This window comes from Dendropsophus ebraccatus, chromosome 1 (genome assembly GCF_027789765.1).
Source record: "Dendropsophus ebraccatus isolate aDenEbr1 chromosome 1, aDenEbr1.pat, whole genome shotgun sequence".
NCBI lineage: Eukaryota > Metazoa > Chordata > Amphibia > Anura > Hylidae > Dendropsophus > Dendropsophus ebraccatus.
Window position 1 is genome coordinate 219,587,915 of NC_091454.1, and position 21,595 is coordinate 219,609,509.

At 44.8% G+C, this 21,595-nt stretch overlaps 2 protein-coding genes across 3 annotated transcripts in view; one reads left to right on the plus strand and one right to left on the minus strand.

Moving 5' to 3' along the window:
- LOC138784449 (sialoadhesin-like) overlaps nt 1-1,776 on the minus strand; it is a 73,022-nt gene extending 71,246 nt beyond the window's left edge. The window contains exon 1 of the mRNA XM_069960034.1: nt 1,730-1,776. The gene's annotated coding sequence lies outside the window, so the exon portion shown is untranslated. The remainder of the gene's footprint in view (nt 1-1,729) is intronic.
- Nucleotides 1,777-1,910: 134 nt separating this feature from the next.
- The window catches only part of LOC138769970 (sialic acid-binding Ig-like lectin 12), a 93,866-nt gene continuing 74,181 nt past the window's right edge, over nt 1,911-21,595 (plus strand). Inside the window, exons 1-2 of one of the 2 annotated variants that reach the window (XM_069948793.1) lie at nt 1,911-1,987; nt 10,016-10,173. The gene's annotated coding sequence lies outside the window, so the exon portion shown is untranslated. Of the gene's footprint in view, nt 1,988-8,489; nt 8,549-10,015; nt 10,174-21,595 lie in introns of those variants that run through there. The other variant, XM_069948799.1, reaches the window with a different exon arrangement.

A 21,595-nucleotide genomic window follows, 5' to 3' on the forward strand; every position in this document is an offset into this window, starting at 1 on the left:
ATAATCTCACAGATCTCAATTTATTAAAATTTTCATATTAAACAACAAAAGCCGTAACATTATACATCAAAGGTGAAAGAAAGTCCAGGTCGGTAGAGTTCTCTAATAACAGAAATAATTCTCTCTAGTAATAACTGTATAGACAAACAACTGCTGTCAAATAAAAGTATAAAAATATCAAATGTTAACAGCTAACTGTAAAATTAACATGTGCTACAAAATCAATGTACGCTGTACTGTATATCCATGGGTAAGGATGTTTGGTATGAATGTTCTTGGGTGTAGTAGATTGTTTCATACATGCAGGTTGTGTTCACACATGGAATAACTTCATGCAATGATGGTGGATTATCTGATTTCCAGTGTCCTGTAGTATGGTAAAACCAATTTTTATTTTTTTTACTATGTTTTTATATCATAAATGCGAAAAATCGGAATTCAGATCTTTTATTTCTTGTGTTACTTATATAATGGGGAGAAAGTATATTGCTCTCAAACCTCTTGGGCAAAGATCCATCCCTTCATGTCAGTGTCTCACTCTACCTAGGAGTCTTAAAACATTGACTTAAGATATTATGCCGAGCAAAACAATCTCTCCGAAGGGAAAGACTTCCCATCTGCAGACAGCTGTTTCGGGGTTGTTGCCCCTCTTCAGTACAGAGCAGGGTTACAATTATACAATGGGATGAATATACAGATACTGTTGAATTTGTATTTGGTATTTCTAACACTCCAGTAGACAATAGCAAAAAAAAAAAAAAAAAAAAAAAGACCTACCCTATTATAATGTTTAGTATTTTTGTGCGTATTATGGAGTTGTTTTGTGGGTGCCATACCCTTGTTGTTTTGTTTAAGACTATGGGGGAGATTTATGAAAGGGTGTAAAATATGTATTGGTGTTTCGCCCACAGCAGCCAATCACAGCTCAGCTTTCAGCCCTGCTAAAATGAAAGCTGAGCTGTGATTGGTTATTGTGGGTAGTTTATACCAGTCTATGTTTTACACCCCTTGATAAATCTCCCCCTATGTTCTCCCCCAACGTCTTTTTGTGGCCATTTGGAGAATTCTTTTTCTTTTTGGACGGCCAAAACATGGCAATAATTTGCATAAACTGGGTTTAGTGGCGTTTTAGTACCGTCCAAAAAAAATGCCTCCAAATGGCCAAAAAAGACGTTGTGGGAACAAGTAGCCCTATATGCCCCAGAAGTAACATAATGTATATTTCTAGAGCTGAGCGAATCACCTGCCGCCTTTCACTCTGTTCTGCTCCCTGCCGCTCCTCCCTAGGTGTCAGGAAAAGCTGGATCCAGTCCTGGGAAGCTTCTCCCATGTACTTACATGGCACATTTGGGACCAAAGGATAACATTTATCATGATGGCTTATAGTAAGTTTTTATGTGTTTCCCATAGCAACCAATCACAGCTCTGCTTTCATTTCGCACATAAAGCTGAGCTGTGATTGGTTGCCATGGGCAACTCTTGAAATCTCTCCATAACAGTTCAGGCATTTAGATGGCTATAGAGCACAGGCTGTGATAATGGCTGATAACAGAGAGCAACATCAACAAGGCTGGGACCCTTATGAAAACCTTCATGGACACTCGATTTACAAATTTTCCAAATTTAAAGCCAAACAATACAGAACATTCTGTGATAACGGCCGATAACAGAACGAGGGCGAGCCATTGCTGTTTATCTCCTGCAGCATCAGCACTTTACAAAAACCTACCCGGACACCCAATGTGCTTACACCCCAAATTATGGGCCAAAGAGGGAACATTATCTAATTGTATTACAGTAAAATTCTATAGCAACCAATCACAGCTCAGCTTTCATTGTCAATAGCAACCTATCACAGCTCAGCTTTCATTGTCAATAGCAACCAATCACAGCTCAGCTTTCATCTCTTACATTGCTCTGGTACACTCAAAGCTGAGCTGTGATTGGTTGCTATGGACAAGAAAGAAAATTTACAGAGAAATTACAGGTACATAAGACTACAGGGGCCGCACAGGTACATGAGACTACAGGGGCTGCACAGGTACATAACACTACAGGGGCCGCACAGATACATGAGACTACAGGGGCTGCACAGGTACATAACACTACAGGGGCCGCACAGATACATGAGACTACAGGGGCTGCACAGGTACATAACACTACAGGGGCCACACATGTACATGAGACTACAGGGACTGCACAGGTACATAACACTACAGGGGCCACACAGATACATGAGACTACAGGGGCTGCACAGGTACATAACACTACAGGGGCCGCACAGGTACATAACACTACAGGGGCGCACAGGTACGTAACACTACAGGGGCCACACAGGTACATAAGACTACAGGGGCCGCACAGGTACATAAGACTACAGGGGCGCACAGGTTCATAAGGCTACAGGGGCCGCACAGGTACACGGAAGTGCAAGCCCCACCCCACCCCCAAACTTAACCTAAAAAAGAAGACACAACACCTTTACCTTTTGAAAAGTTTATGGCCGCGGAACTTTATAAGGGTTTACAAACATTTCGTTATAAATAAGAATAAATAATTTAATCAGTAAAACCTCATATACCATAAAAGAGAACCTATCCATCCCAGAATATACTGGGCGATTATACCCCACTACAAAGTCCGCGACAGTTCACAATTCCTTAAAATTTGGGGAGGGAGGGAGGGAGCTTCTTCATCCAGGGATCAGCGCCGACTGAGCTCCCAGCGCTGTGTCCCTGCTTAAATGCAAAACGAATCTCCCGCACTTTTTTTAAACGGCCAATCACAGCTGATATCTCTCCTGTTCATTTTCCCGCTCGACCGTTGATCCAATCAGCTGATAGTAACAGCTGTTCAGCAGAAGCTTCTAGAATTGGGCCGGACCACCTGTGAAGAGAGAAATAGGGGGGGGGGGGAAACACAAACAACGGGACAGACCAAGTCTGCCCTACAGTATAACCTTATATAAAAAGGGGGGGGGGGGCCGCAATTCCGTGTGTCCCCCCAATAATATGGGGGGGCCCTTAGCACGGAAGTGCAAGCCCCACCCCACCCCCAAACTTAACCTAAAAAAGAAGACACAACACCTTTACCTTTTGAAAAGTTTATGGCCGCGGAACTTTATAAGGGTTTACAAACATTTCGTTATAAATAAGAATAAATAATTTAATCAGTAAAACCTCATATACCATAAAAGAGAACCTATCCATCCCAGAATATACTGGGCGATTATACCCCACCAGCCTGAGACCAACGGTCCAGGCCCCCCCCAAAAAGCACCGCGGCACCGACCTCAACCATGGACTGTAAGTCCATATTAAAAATATCCAAACCTATTTCTGATAAATGGACCAAGTCTGACCAATATAAACCGGGCAAGAAGCCCTCCAGCTCCGTGTGTCTAAAAGAGACTCCACCTATGGTTGGCATAAATTTCTCTAGACTGTGATTAATGCGCTTGCGTATACGCTCACAGTACATAGTACCTTTAATTTTCCACTCCAGCCTTGGTACAATATCAGAAAAAATTAAACATGCCTGTGGGAAGAAAAGATTTAGTAAGCATATATCCCTTTTCATTTCCTCTATCAGGACTTCCGTCCTGACCTTGCTCACATCATTGCCGCCCGCATGAATGATTAATATATCAGGAGGAGGCAATGATGCAGCTAAACATAGCACTTCTGTGTATAACTCCCTCCACCTTAGACCCCTGAAACCGAACCATAAAATGGAATAACTACTAAAGTCCATAGCTAGATTAGCTGAATACGAACGTGAGGCTGCTCTCTGTTCTGCCCAATAAACAAAGGAATGTCCTACTATCCAGACAGAAAGTTTCTTACCTAGAAAAGAAAGAGTTAGGACACCACTAGGCCAGGGCGCACATACAACTTATATCTACTAGAGTTCCATCTACCAATACGCTTGACCACATGCTCCTGTAGACCCAGCGCAGCAGCCTCAGTCGCTGCGCCGATTCTAAAGGAGTGACTGCTGATTTTTAAATGAGACAAACCTAACTGACCCAAACATTTTTTGAGAACCGAGTTAAACTGGAACATAGATAGAAAAGACCAATCTTCATGCAGCAGAAATACACCCTCAATTGGTGGACGAATGATTAAATAATCCTTAACTGCTTTCACAGGGCAAACAGGGGAGTCTGCGAAACGACTAACACGAACCATAGAACCTTTACCTAAAATGTCTGTTTTAGAAAAACGAATTAAGATATGTAGATCATCACCGCATACTCTAATATCTGACAACAACAGACCAGAAACAGTAGTTTTATTCTTAGCTACCAGCTCACTAATTCTCAATGCAGCAAAGAAGGCTAAACAGAAAGCAACTTTAAACAAAACAACTTCAAATGGGGATGAACACACCAGCTGCAAGGCCTTACAGATTTTAAAAAGTAGGTCCACGGTAATAGGTCTGCGTAGATCCCTCAGAGGAGTTTGTTTCCTGTAACCCTTCAAGGCTTGAGCGACAGGAAAGTAACTCATTATACTCTGACCGCCAAAAAGCTTAAGAAAGAATGACACACCCGCTAAATGTTTTGACAATGTAGCAAAAGACCAATTTCTGACAGACAAATACTCTAAATATGCTAAAGCTAGCCACACATCCCCTTCTAAATACTCAACATCTCTGACCATACAAAAACGCTTCCAGTCCTGCCATGCAGCCGAATATAAGGCCCATGTTCTGCTAGACAACGAGTTACACAATAACTTAGGCACTATTCCCAGACCAGATCCCATAGGTGACTTGGGCAGGGTACCCCTTCTTGCTCCGCTCCGGGCGCCAGGATTCTGAACGTTGTAAACTGTCGGCGAGATAGAGAATCAGCAATTACATTTTTTGAACCCTCTAAGTATACTGCTTTGAGCCAGATATTAAAAGACAGACAACATAGCACTAAATGACGTAATAATTTAACTACTTCGGGAGATTTGGATGACAGGCAATTTATTGCAAATATAACACCTTTATTATCTGACCTGAGCCGGATCCTTTTATTCTTAAAATGCTGGCCCCATATCACTATGGCAACTACAACAGGGAAAAGTTCTAGCAATACAATGTTTTTAACTAAGCCATTAATTACCCAAGACTCAGGCCAACCCTCTGCAGACCATTTCCCCGCCCAAAACGCCCCATAACCCAAAGATCCGGCTGCATCCGTATACAACAGCAATGCCTCAGCGTCCACAAACTCCTCCTGCCAGACCGACCTTCCATTAAAACGGGACAAGAATTCATGCCACATGCTTATATCTTCCTTCAATGGTTTAGACAAACGAATGTGCGCGTAAGGCGACTTGAGGCCTGATGTAGACATATATAATCTCCTAGAGAATATGCGACCCATTGGTATAACTTTAAGTGCAAAATTTAGCAGACCTAGTAGGGATTGCATTTCTTTCAATAACACTTTCTTTTTAGACAACATTTGCTCCAACAACTTCTTCAATCTAACTAACTTGTCTACTGGGAGGCGAAATTCCATGTTTACAGAATCTATAGTCACGCCCAAAAATTCCAGACACTGGCAAGGGGGCACAGTTTTGTCTTCTGCAATGGGGATGCCAAAATTGTTAGCAACCAAACGAAATCTATTTAACAACTCAGAACAAACATTAGAACCCGCTCTACCTATAAACAAAAAATCATCTAAATAATGCAAAACCCCCCCTTCCGGCACCCCCATTCTAACTACCCATTCAACAAATCTAGCAAAACTTTCAAAATAAAAACAGGAGAGAGTAAAACCCATAGGTAAGCATTTATCAAAAAAGAAATTTCCGTCAAAGAAAAACCCCAAAGAATTAAAACCCCCCGGATTGACGGGCAAAAGCCTAAAAGCTGATTTAACATCACTTTTTGCCATTAATGCACCAGAACCAAAATTTCTTAAAAGGCACAATGCCTCCTCAAAGGATGCATAATCTACCGATGCATTGCTTTTGTCCGTCAGTGCGTTCAAGGACTCCCCATCTGGAAACGATAGATGATGTATTAACCTGAATGAATTTGGTTCCTTCTTGGGAACAATACCCAGAGGGGACACCCTGAAGTCAGGAAAGGGAGGGACAGGGAACGGGCCTGCCACCCTCCCTTCTCTCACCTCCTTAAGAATTTTCTCTCTCACAATATCCTTGTAAAGCTGTACAGATTTTAAATTATCAACAATCACGCAACCTGAACCAGTATATTCCGGTACATTAAAACCATACGTAAAACCATTGTAAATTAGGTCAGCCTTCTGTTTGTCTGGGTAGGCTTCTAGCCAAGGGGACATGTTTTGTAGCTTCACTGGCGTCGACGCTTTTAACCACAGCCTCTCTAGTGGTGGGCTGCTGAGCCGCCTGGGCTGCTTTCTTAAAACAGCGAGACATGGGGTGTTGTCCTCCACAGTGGGAGCATTCATGGCGATATTTACAGCTGGCTGACCATTTACACTGGCCCTCGTTGTATGCAAAACAAAATCCACCTCTGCGAAAATTACCCATAGGTTGTTTAGGCATACTTCCTTTTTGAGGTAGCATTAAATTCAGCCATAAACCAACATCCTTTGCACCAAAACGCATATTAGAGTGAACTGCTAATTTTTGCCGAAACATTTCGTCATAGGAAAACCATCCCATGCCACCGAAATGTCTATACGCTTCCAATATACTATCCAGGTGCTGGAATAATGCTGAACACAACTCAGGGTGCCTTTCACCAAGAACAGCAGAATAAATGCAAAAACCTTGAATCCAATTAAAAATAGATCTGGGCACTTTTTTACGGTCATCCTCCTTATCCTCTTTTTTATCAACTTTAATCATAGGCTCTTTAACCGAAGGGAGCAATGACAGAACATCAATAAACTCTTTTTTCCATATTTTCTCCTTCATCCCATTACTTAAATGATAGCCCAAAGGAGAAATTTCACAAGTCAGAGCCTCTTTTGCACATATTTCGGAAATACCAGAACCTTTCTCCAAACATGGAGGCACAGAGCGCTCAGGATACAAGGTGGGCATTACCGAATTATCCCAAACATTGGCCAAAGGAGGCTTAACCACAGCCCCCTGTGCCAATAAACCACAAAATTGCTTAACTGCAGGATTAGACATCAGAACATTCAAATCTGGGACGGCAGGGTTAGCTGCCAACTCACCCACAGCTGATGCAGAAGGTCCTCCCGATCGCTGCGGTGTAGCCACTGGAGCTGTAGGAGATGGAGGCTCAACGGTGGGATAGTGCCTGGCAGGGGGTGCGGAGTGCCCGGAATGCCTGGTGGAGTGATGACTGGAATGCCTGCTGGAATGGCTGGAATGCCCCCTAGAGCGTCTGCTGTAGCGCTCTCTGTCGGCTTCTCCTTCTGCAGCACCACTAAATTCCCCTTCCTGTGGCCGCTCACCGACATCCCGGCTACCTGAGCGGCTGCTTCCAGGGTTGGCCGACGGAGGCAGGGCTTGGTTAGCTCTTTTACCGCGCCGCCTCCGCTTTGCCGACCTTTCCCCCTTCTGCAGCTCACTCCGGTCCGCCTCTTCTTCCATCGCTGCAGCCGTCTGTTCGGTCGATCTAGGGGGCAGGATGCGGCATCTTACCCGTGTGGGGGCACTATCTTCTTCCTCTGGAGCTACCTCCAGGCACCGCCGCAACCAGGCCTCACCACCGGAGCTCTCCGCCTTCCTAATCAGAGCGGAAAGCAGCTCTTCCATCTTGCCGCCGGACCGGAACCGGATGTGGGTGGGCGGGGCTTCCGGATGACGCCGCTTCTTTCCGGTCTTCACACTCCTGCCGACTCGGATGGACACCGCCGCTGCTGCTGCCGCTGACAACTCCGCCGCCGCTGCTCTCGAAGACCTTCGGAACCTCCGCGCGACGTCTCAGGACAGCTTGACCTCGCCGCCGGCACCCTGGTTCTTCTTCCCGGCCGCCGCTCCTTCTTCTCCTGGATGCCGCCGAGGATCACCGCCGCTTTTCCGCTCCCAGTCTTCTTCAGCCTTCCTCCGCAGGTAGCTTCTTCATCCAGGGATCAGCGCCGACTGAGCTCCCAGCGCTGTGTCCCTGCTTAAATGCAAAACGAATCTCCCGCACTTTTTTTAAACGGCCAATCACAGCTGATATCTCTCCTGTTCATTTTCCCGCTCGACCGTTGATCCAATCAGCTGATAGTAACAGCTGTTCAGCAGAAGCTTCTAGAATTGGGCCGGACCACCTGTGAAGAGAGAAATAGGGGGGGGGGAAACACAAACAACGGGACAGACCAAGTCTGCCCTACAGTATAACCTTATATAAAAAGGGGGGGGGGGCCGCAATTCCGTGTGTCCCCCCAATAATATGGGGGGGCCCTTAGCATAACACTACAGGGGCCGCACAGGTACATAACACTACAGGGGCCACACAGGTACATAAGACTACAGGGGCCACACAGGTACATAAGACTACAGGGGCCGCACAGATGCATAAGACTACAAGGGCCACACAGGTACATAAGACTACAGGGGCCGCACAGATACATGAGACTACAGGGGCTGCACAGGTACATAAGACTACAGGGGCGCACAGGTTCATAAGGCTACAGGGGCTGCACAGGTACATAACACTACAGGGGCCGCACAGGTACATAAGACTACAGGGGCCACACAGGTACATAAGATTACAGGGGCCGTACAGGTACATAAGACTACAGGGGCCACACAGGTACATAAGATTACAGGGGCCGCACAGGTACATAAGACTACAGGGGCGCACAGGTTCATAAGGCTACAGGGGCCGCACAGGTACATTAGACTACAGGGGCGCACAGGTACACAAGACTAAAGGGGCCACACAGGTACATAAGACTACAAGGGCCGCACAGGTACATAAGACTACAAGGGCCACACAGGTACATAACACTACAGGGGTCTCACAGGTACACAAGACTAAAGGGGCCACACAGGTACATAAGACTACAAGGGCCACACAGGTACATAAGACTACAAGGACCGCACAGGTACATAACACTACAGGGGCCGCACAGGTACATAAGACTACAAGGACCGCACAGGTACATAAGACTACAGGGGCCGCACAGGTACATAAGTCTACAGGGGCCGCACAGGTACATAAGACTACAAGGGCCGCACAGGTACATAAGACTACAGGGGCCGCACAGATGCATAAGACTACAGGGGCCACACTGATACATAACACTACAAGGGCCGCACAGGTACATAAGACTACAGGGGCCACACAGATGCATAAGACTACAGGGGCCACACTGATACATAACACTACAAGGGCCGCACAGATGCATAAGACTACAGGGGCCACACTGATACATAACACTACAGGGGCGCACAGGTACATAAGACTACAGGGGCGCACAGGTACACAAGACTAAAGGGGCCACACAGGTACATAAGACTACAGGAGCCGCACAGATGCATAAGACTACAGGGGCCGCACAGATGCATAAGACTACAAGGGCCGCACAGGTACATAAGACCAAGGGGCCGTACAGGTGCATAAGTATACAGGGGCTGCACAGGTACATAACACTACAGGGGCCGCACAGGTACATAAGTAAACAGGGGCCGCACAGGTACATAAGTATACAGGGGCCTGCCTGTACTTAGCTCCCCACTGATTCTGGCTTAACCTCTTCTCTAGAGACAGCTCACTTCACCATAAAAAAAAAAAAAAAAAAAAAAATATATATATATATATATATATATATATATATGGAGAGGTACATAGATAAGAGTTTATAGATAAGCACTCTCCAATATATATATATATATATATATATATATATATATATATATATATATATATATATATAAAAGCATTTTCACTGGGACGAGTGAACCTTTAGCTGTGCCCCCCAGCATGGCTGTATGTTCTCCCTATGCCCTAACAGAGGATATGGATGGGGGTGGCCTATTATACTGTATATAGTACCTTTATAAATCTATCATACTACATTGTATAATTCTATAGGAAATTCCTTGTTCTAACACAGGACATGGGATCCATGATTTATGGGCAGTTATGTGTGACGTGTTTGGAGGTTCACATAACGTTCCTCTTCGGATTGAAGATTTTTTCTGCAGATATAAGAGAGCCGAGACCCCCAGAGCCAGGAAGATGAGGTTCTTTACTGCCAAGGAGATTATAACCGTGAGTAATGGTGAACGTTCAACTGATTCTTGAAAACCTATAGGGGAAAAAAAGCTAAGTGAATATAGTATATATAGGCTAAACCTTGTCCATCAATCATATAGAGCTGGGATCATATTTGTATGGCGCCAACTGATTCTGCAGCACTTTACATAGTTTGTCATTTTTGGCCCCTGTCCCCATTAAAGCTCATAAATAAAAATTGAGGGGGGAGGGGGGGGGGGGGGACACCTATGGGCTCACCTGAATAATAGTCACTTAATCCACAAACCCCCCATGTCAGGGCACCTGGCTCAACACTTATCTACCACTTTGTCCCACCCACCCGGCATATCCCCCTGCCCCCCAATCACCCCCCGTCCTTTATGTTTGTCCACCTGCACCCCATTGGGAAGTCTCTTACTAATACCTCTCTAGTACCCACTTCCAAATTATTCCAATAATACATCAAACATCATAAACCCAAGCATCCATAACCTTATAGCCACGAGCAGCCCCAATACCTGATTTCTGTTTTCCACAAAATAGCCCATATCCAAGAATCGACACAGACAATTGGTCTGTATACATGTATTTATTTACAGCCTTGAAAGGTAAAAAAGAAAAAAGTGGAGGTGTTTGTGGACCAGTGTTATACCGGAAGCAGGACAATTCTTAAGATGTGTGAAAAGGATAAAAGCACTTCATCGCCAATCGCACATGTTTCGGGAGAGCATACTCCCTTCCTCAGAACATGCGTTTATAACAGGCTGTTGAGTAATAGGATTTAAAGGTTTTATCCAGTGCTACAAAAACATGTCCACTTTCTTTCAGAGACAGCACCGCTCTTATCTCCAGTTCAGGTGCAGTTTGCAATTAAGCTCCATTCACTTCAATGGAACTGAATTGCAAAACTCCTCCCAAACTGGAGACAAAAGCGGTGCTGTCTCTGAAAGAAAGTGGACATGTTTTGTAGCGCTGGATAACCTCTTTAAAAGACACAGAAAACCACGCCCGCTGGGGTGGGAGGGGGTGGGGGTTGGGTACATGAGGGAAAGATAAACACATTTCAACACATAAATATGTGATTTAGTAGATTAGACAAAAGGTAATGCTTTTCAGATACAGATATCAGACGCCGGATAATTATCTACAAAATAAGGCCATGTTCACACAACGTATGTTTTGTATAAATCACGGCCGCTCCATTGTGTGCAGCAGTGAATACGGATATTGGAACACACGGGTGCACCTGCATCCGAATATCAGCAGAAATGAAGATCATCCATCCGGTACTGCAGTACCGGCCGGGATGATCTTCAGTAACACCGGCCGTTCAGTGATCCGGCTGGGTCACAGAACGGCCGGTGTTATACATAGTGTGTTCATGGCTGAAGGATGTAATACATATAGAAAAACAGTGGCCGACCTGATAATGTACGCCGTGGGGCCAGTAGCCGCCTCCTCTTAGTTAACAGTGTTCGGCAATAGATAAGCACGGCCGGTAGGGGAATCCCATTACCGCCAGCACGGAGTTCAAAAGGGGCGGTCCCGGAGGGAAGAGAAGCTGTTGAAGAGAAGGAGCGGCAGGAACAAGGCTCCTGTACTGCTAATAGTAGTGAGGAGATTTATCCAGCTGTCAGCATGCCCAATATGCAGGAGACGGCAGTGAACGATCTATAGGGACATCAGAACCTAGTAGTGGAACATATATGGTAAGGCTTGACCAGCTGTCCCTACCTACACGCCGCACTCTGCACTAGGCGGCAGTGGGCAACTGGGCGGCACTCCCTATTCTACAGTAGGTGGAAACACAAAACAAAGATGATACAAACACAATAATGGGAAGGGTCAGTGGTCGGGAACATACGGGAAGCTAAAGTACAAAATCAGAATCCAGAAGAGGGGTGGAGGTTACAAAAGCCAAAGGTCAGAATTCACAGAAAACACAAAGTCAGGTAAAGCTACAGTAGGTCAAGGCACTAGGAACTAGGCGCTATCACAGGCAGAGAACTTGAGACAAAGTGAAAGACTTATAGGACTAGAAGTCCCAGCCCAGATACAGCTAGTTGGGAGAGTCAGTTTTCAGTCAAATCACTGTGATCGCAAACACCTAGTGCTAATTAGCAGGTGGAGTGCAACACTGGACACTGCTACAACCCGGAGCAGCAGAGTATAGCAAAAACATAAGCATTCTGGTTGCTATGGACGCCAAGCCGAACGCATGGCCCGAGTCCTAACAACTAATGTCGGTACATACAGCTGGTCCAACATGTGGAATTCTACCGTTGTCCAATGGCGTTGCATCTGGCAGAGGGAGTTACGTGCCATGTAGGAGTGGCTGATGTGGGTGCAAAGCTTCCTGGACGTCTCCAGCAGCAACTTCAAGTCCTTTGTAGGAGCATAGGAACCTTTGCACTAGTAGCTTTAGCCCAAGAGCCATGCACAGAACGTGTGTGTCAGCCTACCTTGCTGCAAAGCTGACACAATGTCCCTCCCGTTGTCTGTCACTACAGTGCCCACCTGCAGATGTTGAGAGGTTAGCCACTTTTGTCCTCCACTGACTGAAGCATTTCCTGCCCGGTGTGGTTGCGTTCATCCAGGCTGCGCAACTGCAGAACAGCCTGACAGTGGGGGGCTTGCCAGCATCGGTAAACCACATAGGGAGTGTTAGGTTGTGATGACAAAGTAAGGTGCTGGAGGCAGACAATGAGGTGTTTGAACAATGGCCTCACATTCGGTGGACTACGACGATGACCAGCGGTTGTTTGGATTTTTTAAAATAAAATGGTCAATGAGGGGTGTGGGGGTGTTTTTATTTGAATAAAAAAAAAATTTCACTTGTGTCTTGTCTTTATTTCTTTACTTTATAGACTTAGTAGTGGAAGCCGTCTAATAGACGGAATCCATTACTAAGTCGGGGCCTAGTGTTAGCCGGTATAAAATGGCTAATACTAACCCCCCATTATTACTCCAGTACCCAATGCCACCAGGGGTACTGGGAAGAGCCGGGTGCCAGTGGTCAAAATTGGCGCTCCAGGACTGGGGCGGCAGCAGGCTGGTAAGATTTAGATGGGGAGGGCCTAAACCAATGGCTCTTCCCACCCTGGTGTTACCAGGCTGCTTTCGCTTGGTTTTTAACCCGTCTGGTTATAAAAATAGGGGGGACCCTATGCGGTTTTTTTAAATTATTTATTTATTTAAAAAAAAAATGAGTAGGGTTCCCCCTATTTTCATAACCATCCGGGTTAAAAACCAAGCAACAGCAGCCTGGTAACACCAGGGTGGGAAGAGCCATTGGTTTAGGCCCTCCCCAGCCTAAATCTTACCAGCCTGCTGCCGCCCGGTCCAGGAGCGCCAATTTTGACGCTCCGGGACCACTGGCACCCGGCTCTTCCCAGTACCCCTGGTGGCATTGGGTACTGGGGTAATAATGGGGGGGGGGGTTAGTGTTAGCCATTTTATACCGGCTAACACTAGGCCCCGACTTAGTAATGGATTCCGTCTATTAGACGGCTTCCACTACTAAGTCTATAAAGTAAAGAAATAAAGACAAGACACGGGTGAATTTTTTTTTATTCAAATAAAAACAACCCCACACCCCTCATTGACCATTTTATTAAAAAAAAACACCAAACAACCGCTGGTCATCATCGTAATCCATGGAATCCGACGTAATCCCCAGGATACCGATATCTGAAAAACAAAAAGGGAGAAACACACAAAAAACACAAACAGGAGCACAACACCCATCATTGTGAGCGGTGTTGTGCTCCTTACAGTATGCAGCATCTTTACAGATCGCTGCTTACAGTCTGGCCCCCAAGAGGTTAAGGGAGGATGTATTGTATCCCCCTTAACCCCCGGGGGGCCAGACTGATGTCAGACTGCACCCATCCCAGCAAGGAAGGGGTTAAGTGACCCCCCCTTCCTTGCTGGGAGGGGTGCAGTGCTGGGGAGGGGGTGGGGAGAGCTGTATACTCACCCGATGTGTCCTCTTCGCTGGTCCGCAGCACAATGAAGTCGCTGTACTGCGGACCCGCTAATTATATGTGCGCTCAGCCGATCAGCCAATCAGCTGAGCGCACATATGATTCAAAATGTTTCTTCTAATAATGCTATTGTGATAAAATAAATAGAAGAAACATTTGATGTTTTAATTAACCCCTTAGTGACTGCCGTGCTGCCTTTTCACGGCGGCCACTAATGGGCTCTACTCCGATACGTACGCCTTTTAACGGCGTACGCATCGGAACGAACTGCCGCCCGGCGGCGACAGCAGTGCGGGGGATCCGTGGTCAGTGTGACAGCTGACCCCCTCTTGTAACTGGAGGATTCTCCGCTCCGGACAGTTTAACCCGTTAAATGCCGCTGTCAAAGCATGACAGCGGCATCCAACGGGTTCCGGTGTTTACCGGACGGCGCCGCAGGTCCACTTACGTGATTGGAGGTCCCACGGCCCCGTCCGGTCCCCCCGACATCTCCATGGTAACTTCATTAGGCCCCCGGGCTTACCATGGATAAGCCATCCTGCTGACAGGGGTGGCTGTGCTAGTGCCTGTCAGCAGGATGGTCACATCACACAATACACTGTACTGCAGAAGTAGTACAGTGTATTGTATAATGTGATCAAAGTCTTACACTAGTGAACAGTAATGTACACTAGTGTAAAAAAGTAAAAAAAAGTGCACCAAACACAATCCCCCCTAGCCCCCCCTCCCCCATAATAAAAATGCATTACATTCCCCATACACTATAAAACATTACATAAAAGTGATCAAAAACCCAAATCCTATACATATTTGGTATCGCTACGTCCGTAACGACCCAATCTATAAAACGATATCAATAATTATATTGCACGACACACGCTGTAAAAAAATAAATAAAAAAAAGTACCATAATAGCTGTATTTTATCAATCCACTTTAGAAAATACGTCATAAAAGAGATCAAAAAGTCATATACATATAAAACTTGGTATCAATAGAAACTACAGATCTTCCCGCAAAAAAATAAGCCCAAAACCAGCTCTGTAGCGCAAAAGATAAGAATGCTATGGATCTTGCAATATGGCGACAGTTTTTGTGGGTTTTTGCTAGGAAGATAGTTTCTATTGTGCCAAGTGATAATAGTTAAAAAAACATATACAAATGTGGTATCGTCGTGACCGTAGTGACCCTCTCAGCTATCGGAGGTCGCTGAGAAGTTGGGGCAGAGTGTGGGCTCAGTCCCGGCCAGTCCCCGCACCGACGATCGCAGTTATTACCAGTTTAACGGCGGCCACCGGTAACGGGCATTGCCAGCACAGCTGAACGCTTTCATCTCCATCTGGTTAATCCACAGTGAGAGGAGATGAATACATGTCCCCCCCCCCCCGTCCCCCCTGGAATAACCTTAGTGTTCACAGTGATTAATTCCTTAGGGTACAAACACACTTGCCGCATCGGCAGCGAGTTTCTCGCTGAGGATCCCGGCCCTGTGTACTCAATGGCAGACAAACTCGCAGCAGGGATGTACATCCCTGCTGCGAGTTTATCCAAAGGCCGACCCGTTAACCCCCCGACCGCCGGAGACTAAAAATCCCCTGGTTTCGACTATACATCATCTGGTCCTTCGCTGATTCCCGGCACGTCCCGCTCAGCCAATCAGTGGCTCAGCTAACCCCACCGCAGCACTGATTGGCTGAACGGGCCGTGAAGACGTCGGGACCCCCTTAGCCGGGATTAGCTGGTGTATAGTCTCCGGCGGCTGGGGAGTTAACAGGGCGAGCTGCGGACAAACTCGGAGCAGGGATGTACATCCCTGCTGCGAGTTTGTCTGCCATTGAGTACACATGGCCGAGCGAGACTCAGCGAGTCTCACTGCGAATACGCAGCCAGAAACTCGCTGCGGAAACAGCAAGTGTGTTTGTACTCTTAAAAAAAGATCAAACTCTCATTCTCTACACTACCAGAGGTGGCGGAGAGCATGGGGCAATGATCAGGGTCTAGCCGATGTGGTCCTGGTACAAGTGATCAGCGGTATATACTATATACAACTGATCACTTGTTCCAAATGCTGCCGGCACTTTTTGTCCCGTCACCAAAAATCATTGGTAACAGGATAAAAAGTCAAGTGCCCCGGATTACCTGTAACCACCTCGCATTACCTGTAACCACCCCAGATTACCTGTAACCACCCCAGATTACCTGTAACCACTCCGCATTACCTGTAACCACGCCAGATTACCTGTAACCACCCCGCATTACCTGTAACCACCCTAGATTACCTGTAACCACCCCAGATTATTCATAACCACTCCAGTTTACCTGTAACCGCTCAGATTACCAGTAACCACCCCAGATAGCCAGTAAACACCCCCAGATTGCCTGTAACAACCCCATATTGCCACAGGATATCCATAACCACTACAGATTGCCCGTAACCACCCCAGATTGCCTGTCACTCCTCCCCCAGATTGACCATCACCACCCCAGTTTGCCTGTGACCCCCCCCCCCAGATTGCCCGTCACCAACCCCGATAGCCAGTAAACACCCCAGATTGTCCGTTACCACCCCATATAGGCAGTAAACACCCCTAGATAGTCGGTAAACACCCCCAGATTGTCCGTTACCACCCTAGATAGCCAGTAAACACCCCCAGATAGCCAGTAAACACCCCCAGATTGCCCATAACCCCCCCAGATTGCCCGTAACCAACCCAGATAGCCAGTAAACACCCCCAGATTGCCCATAAACACCCCAGATTGCCACAGACTGCTCGTACCACCCCAAATTGCCTGTCACCACCGCAGATAGCAAGTAAACACTCCCAGGTTGCCCGTCACCACCCCAGATTACCTGTAATCTCATTAAAAAAAATTAGCACCTGCGCTATTCTAATAACCGATACTAGCTGCGGTTTTGCACCAGCAAAATGACGCTCCTTCCCTTCTGAGCCCTGCTGTGTGCCCATACAGTGGTTTATGCCCACATATGGGGTACTGTTGTACTCAGGAGAACCTGCTTTACACATTTTGTGGTGCATTTTCTTTCCTGTTTCTCATAAAATTGAGAAATTTCAAACTAAACTTATTATTATTATTAAAATTATTAAAAATTATAAAATTATTGAAAAAAATCATTTTTTTTTTTCATTTTTACTTTCTAATTTTGAATCCTTTCCTCTAATACCTGTGGGGTCAAAATGCTCACTGCACCCCAAGATGACTTCTTTGAGGGGTGCTCTTTCCAAAATGGGGTGACTTTTGGGGGGTTTCTCTTCTGCGGACACTACAGGGGCTCTGGGAACGCACCCGGTGCTCGGAAACTTCTTCAGAAAAATCTGCACTGCAAATGCTAATTGGCACTCCTTCCGTTCTGAGCCCCGCTGTGTGCCCATACAGTGGTTTATGCCCACATATAGGGTACCGTTCTATTGAGGAGAACCTGCATTACAGATTTTGGAGTGCGCTTTCTCTCTCTTTCCTTGTGAAGTTGAGAAATTTCAAACTAAACAAACATATTATTGGAAAAATTCTAGTTTTTTATTTTTACAGTCTAATTTTGAATACTTTCCTCTAATACCTTTGGGGTTAAAATGCTCACTGCACCCCAAGACGTATTCTTTGAGGGTTTAACGTTCCAAAATGGGCTGACTTGTGGGGGGTTTCACTCTGCTGGCACTACAGGGGCACTGCAAACGCACCTGGCGCCTGAAAACTTGTACAGCAAAATCTGCACTGAAAATGCTAATTGGCGCTCCTTCCCTTCTGTGCCCCGCTGTGTGCCCATACAGTGGTTTACGCCCCCATATGGGGTACCATTGTACTCAGGAGGACCTGCTTTACAAATTTTGGGGTGTTTTTTCTCTCCTGTTGCTTGTGGAAATGAGATACTTTAATCTGAACAAACATATTATTTGAAAATTTGAATTTTTTTCCGGCCTAATTGTGAATACTTTCCTCCAGCCCCTGTAGAGTTAAAATGCTCATTATACCCCTAAATTAATTCCTTAGGGTGTGTAGTTTCCAAAATGGGGTCATTTATGGGGGTTTCAAGTATACAAGCCTCCTAAATCAACTTAAAAAAAGAACTGGTCCCTAAAAATATTAGTTTTGGAAATTTCATGAAAAATTGGTAATTTGCTGATACATTTCTAAGCCCCGTAACACCCCAAAAAAGTAAAATATGTTTATGAAATTATGCCAGAATAAAGAGGACATATTGTTAATGTGACCTACAGTAACTAATTTATGTGATACGACTTTCTTTTTTTAGAAGCAGAGAATTTCAAAGTTTGTAAATATTTTTATGTTTTTCACAAAAAACACAAAAGATAGTGACCAAATTTTGCCACTAATATAAAGTGCCATATGTTACAAAAAAACAATCTCAGAATCGCTAGCATATGTTAAAGCATCACTGAGCTATAAGCGCATAAAGTGAGACAGGTCAGATTTTGAAAAATGAGCCTGGTCATTAAGGTCCAAATAGGCTTGGTCCCTAAGGGGTTAAAGTAAAGTATTAATTATTACAGAAAACTCTATTACCGGGAATATAAATTAACGGCTTTAATAGAGTTTCCTGTAATAATTAATATTTAATTAATAAAACACATTTTCGTTGTAATAAAATTAGTTTCGTTGTTCAATAATTTAATTTAAACGAATCCATACTTGTGCAATTAAATATACTGTAAAAAAATAAATATATATATGAATATACATTTATTTGTATATATATTTATTTTAACAGTATATCTAATTGCACAACGATGGAATCATTTTAATTAAATTATTGAACAACGAAAGTGACTTTATTACAACGAAAATGTGTTCTATTAATTAAATATATTAACCATTAGAGGAGTCGGCATTATTTCCCACTATTTTTGCACTTTGATTTTTTCCACTTTTTTCATTGTAATAGCAACTGCAACTACGCGAAACTCTACCATATCACACTCTCACTATTGTAGCTGCAATTATTCAGCCGTTATTGCAAGGTTCGTTTTCGGTTCGGTTCGTCAGAACCCGAACTTCAGGAAAGTTCGGGGGATCGAACCGAACCGAACTTTTCAAAAGTTCGCTCATCCCTACTACCAACCCTTCTTCTGTGTCACTAATAGAGATGAGCGAACCTCGAACATGCTCGAGTTCATCCGCTGAAGTTGGATAAAGCCCTAAGGCTATGTGGAAATCATGGATATAGTCATTGGCTGTATCCATGTTTTCCAGACAACCTTAGAGCTTTATCCAAGTTCAGGAGCCACCGCTAATCAAATGCAGAACGTTTGGGTTCGGATGGATTTAAACCCGAACCCGGTTCGCTCATCTCTAGTACCAAACCTTCTCCTAAGTAGTGATGATCGAACAGTAAAATGTTCGAGTCGAACCTCGAACAGTAGTGGTGTTCGGTTCAAGGTTCAACTTGAACTCGAGCCCCATTAAAGTCAATGGGAGATGTTCGGGTTAATTTTGACACCTATATTTAATAGGAGAAATTGTAATTATCATCCAGAATAGTACACTGGAAACATGAAACAACCTATAGGCTAAAATTTGGGTTTAAGAATGAAAGGGGAAAAAAAGGGGGGGGGGGGTTAAAATACTGCATTTCTTTCAAGGGATAAATGAAAAGAGGACAGTGGCATAGCTATAGGGGGTGCAGTGGTACAGGGCCCTGTGGGGTATTTCACCTCTAAAACTAACAAAAGGGGGCTTTTACCCACTCAGGATAACTTTAACCACCAACTCCTCTGTACGAAACATCGATACATCTAACAGATGAAGAGATTATTTTAAAAAAAAAATGTTATGCAATGCAGGATGTCAAAAATGGGTTCTGTACCCACTCAGGATAAATTTAACCACCAACTACTCTGCACAAAACATTGATACATCTAACAGATGAAGAGGTAATTAAAAAAAAAAAGGTTCTGCAATGCAGACTGTCAGACTCTGTTTGAAACATTGATTCATCTAACCTACCCACCTTACCTACCAAACCTTCTCCTATATCACTATCCTTACCTACCAAACCTTCTCCTATATCACTATCCTTACCTACCAACCCTTCTCCTATGTCACTATCCTTACCTACCAACCCTTCTCCTATGTCACTATCCTTACCTACCAAACCTTCTCCAATATCACTATCCTTACCTACCAAACCCTTCTCCTATGTCACTATCCTTACCTACCAACCCTTCTCCTATGTCACTATCCTTACCTACCAAACCTTCTCCTATGTCACTATCCTTACCTACCAAACCTTCTCCTATGTCACTATCCTTACCTACCAACCCCTCTCCTATGTCACTATCCTTACCTACCAAACCTTCTCCTATGTCACTATCCTTACCTACCAAACCTTCTCCTATGTCACTATCCTTACCTACCAACCCTTCTCCTATGTCACTAACCTTACCTGCCAAACCTTCTCCTATGCCACTATCCTTACCTACCAAACCTTTCCCTATATCACTATCCTTACCTACTAATCCTTCTCCTATGTCACTATCCTTACCTACCAAACCTTCTCCTATATCACTATCCTTACCTACCAATCCTTCTCCTATATCACTATCCTTACCTACCAAACCTTCTCCTATATCACTATCCTTACCTACCAAACCTTCTCCTATGTCACTATCCTTACCTACCAAACCTTCTCCTATGTCACTATCCTTACCTACCAAACCTCCTCCTATGTCACTATCCTTACCTACCAAACCTTCTCCAATATCACTATCCTTACCTACCAAACCCTTCTCCTATGTCACTAACCTTACCTACCAAACCTTTTCCTATATCACTACCTTACCTACCAAACCTTTCCCTATATCACTATCCTTACCCCCACAGTCCTGTCCCCTGATGAAAGCCCCAGCCTGAAGTGAATCTGTTATGATTTGGAAGGTGAGAGAGACTTTCTGGGTCAGAGTACAGTGCTGTAGACCCCGCTATGCAGACCATGCCCCTCCCCCACTGCTCCTCCCACCCAGTACAGGGAGCTCTTATACCAAAGCAATGCTCTTACACCAAGTCACAATTTTAAAAAACTGTGAGCTCTTCTGGCAAAACGCTCTCAATCCAAGTTACTCTTAAACCAAGGTACCACTGTACTGTTAAAATCCTTTTTTAATGCACTAGTTAAAATAGACTATAAATTAGTAGCTATAAAAACACAATCATGTGACAATCAGTGTGCAAGTGTATACACCACAGGGTTGTGGTTTAACTTACTGCTGAGGATGATGCTAAAATGATGATAAATAATAAATAGTAAATGGCTATCAGTAAACCCTGCAGATCATATCAAAGCCAATGCACAAAGTCTGCACCATATACAGTATACAAGTTCTTAAAGGGGTTATCAAGCTCTACAAAAACATGGCTACTTTTCCTCAAGAGACTGCACCGCTCTTGTCTCCAGTATGGGTGCAGGTTGTGTAACTC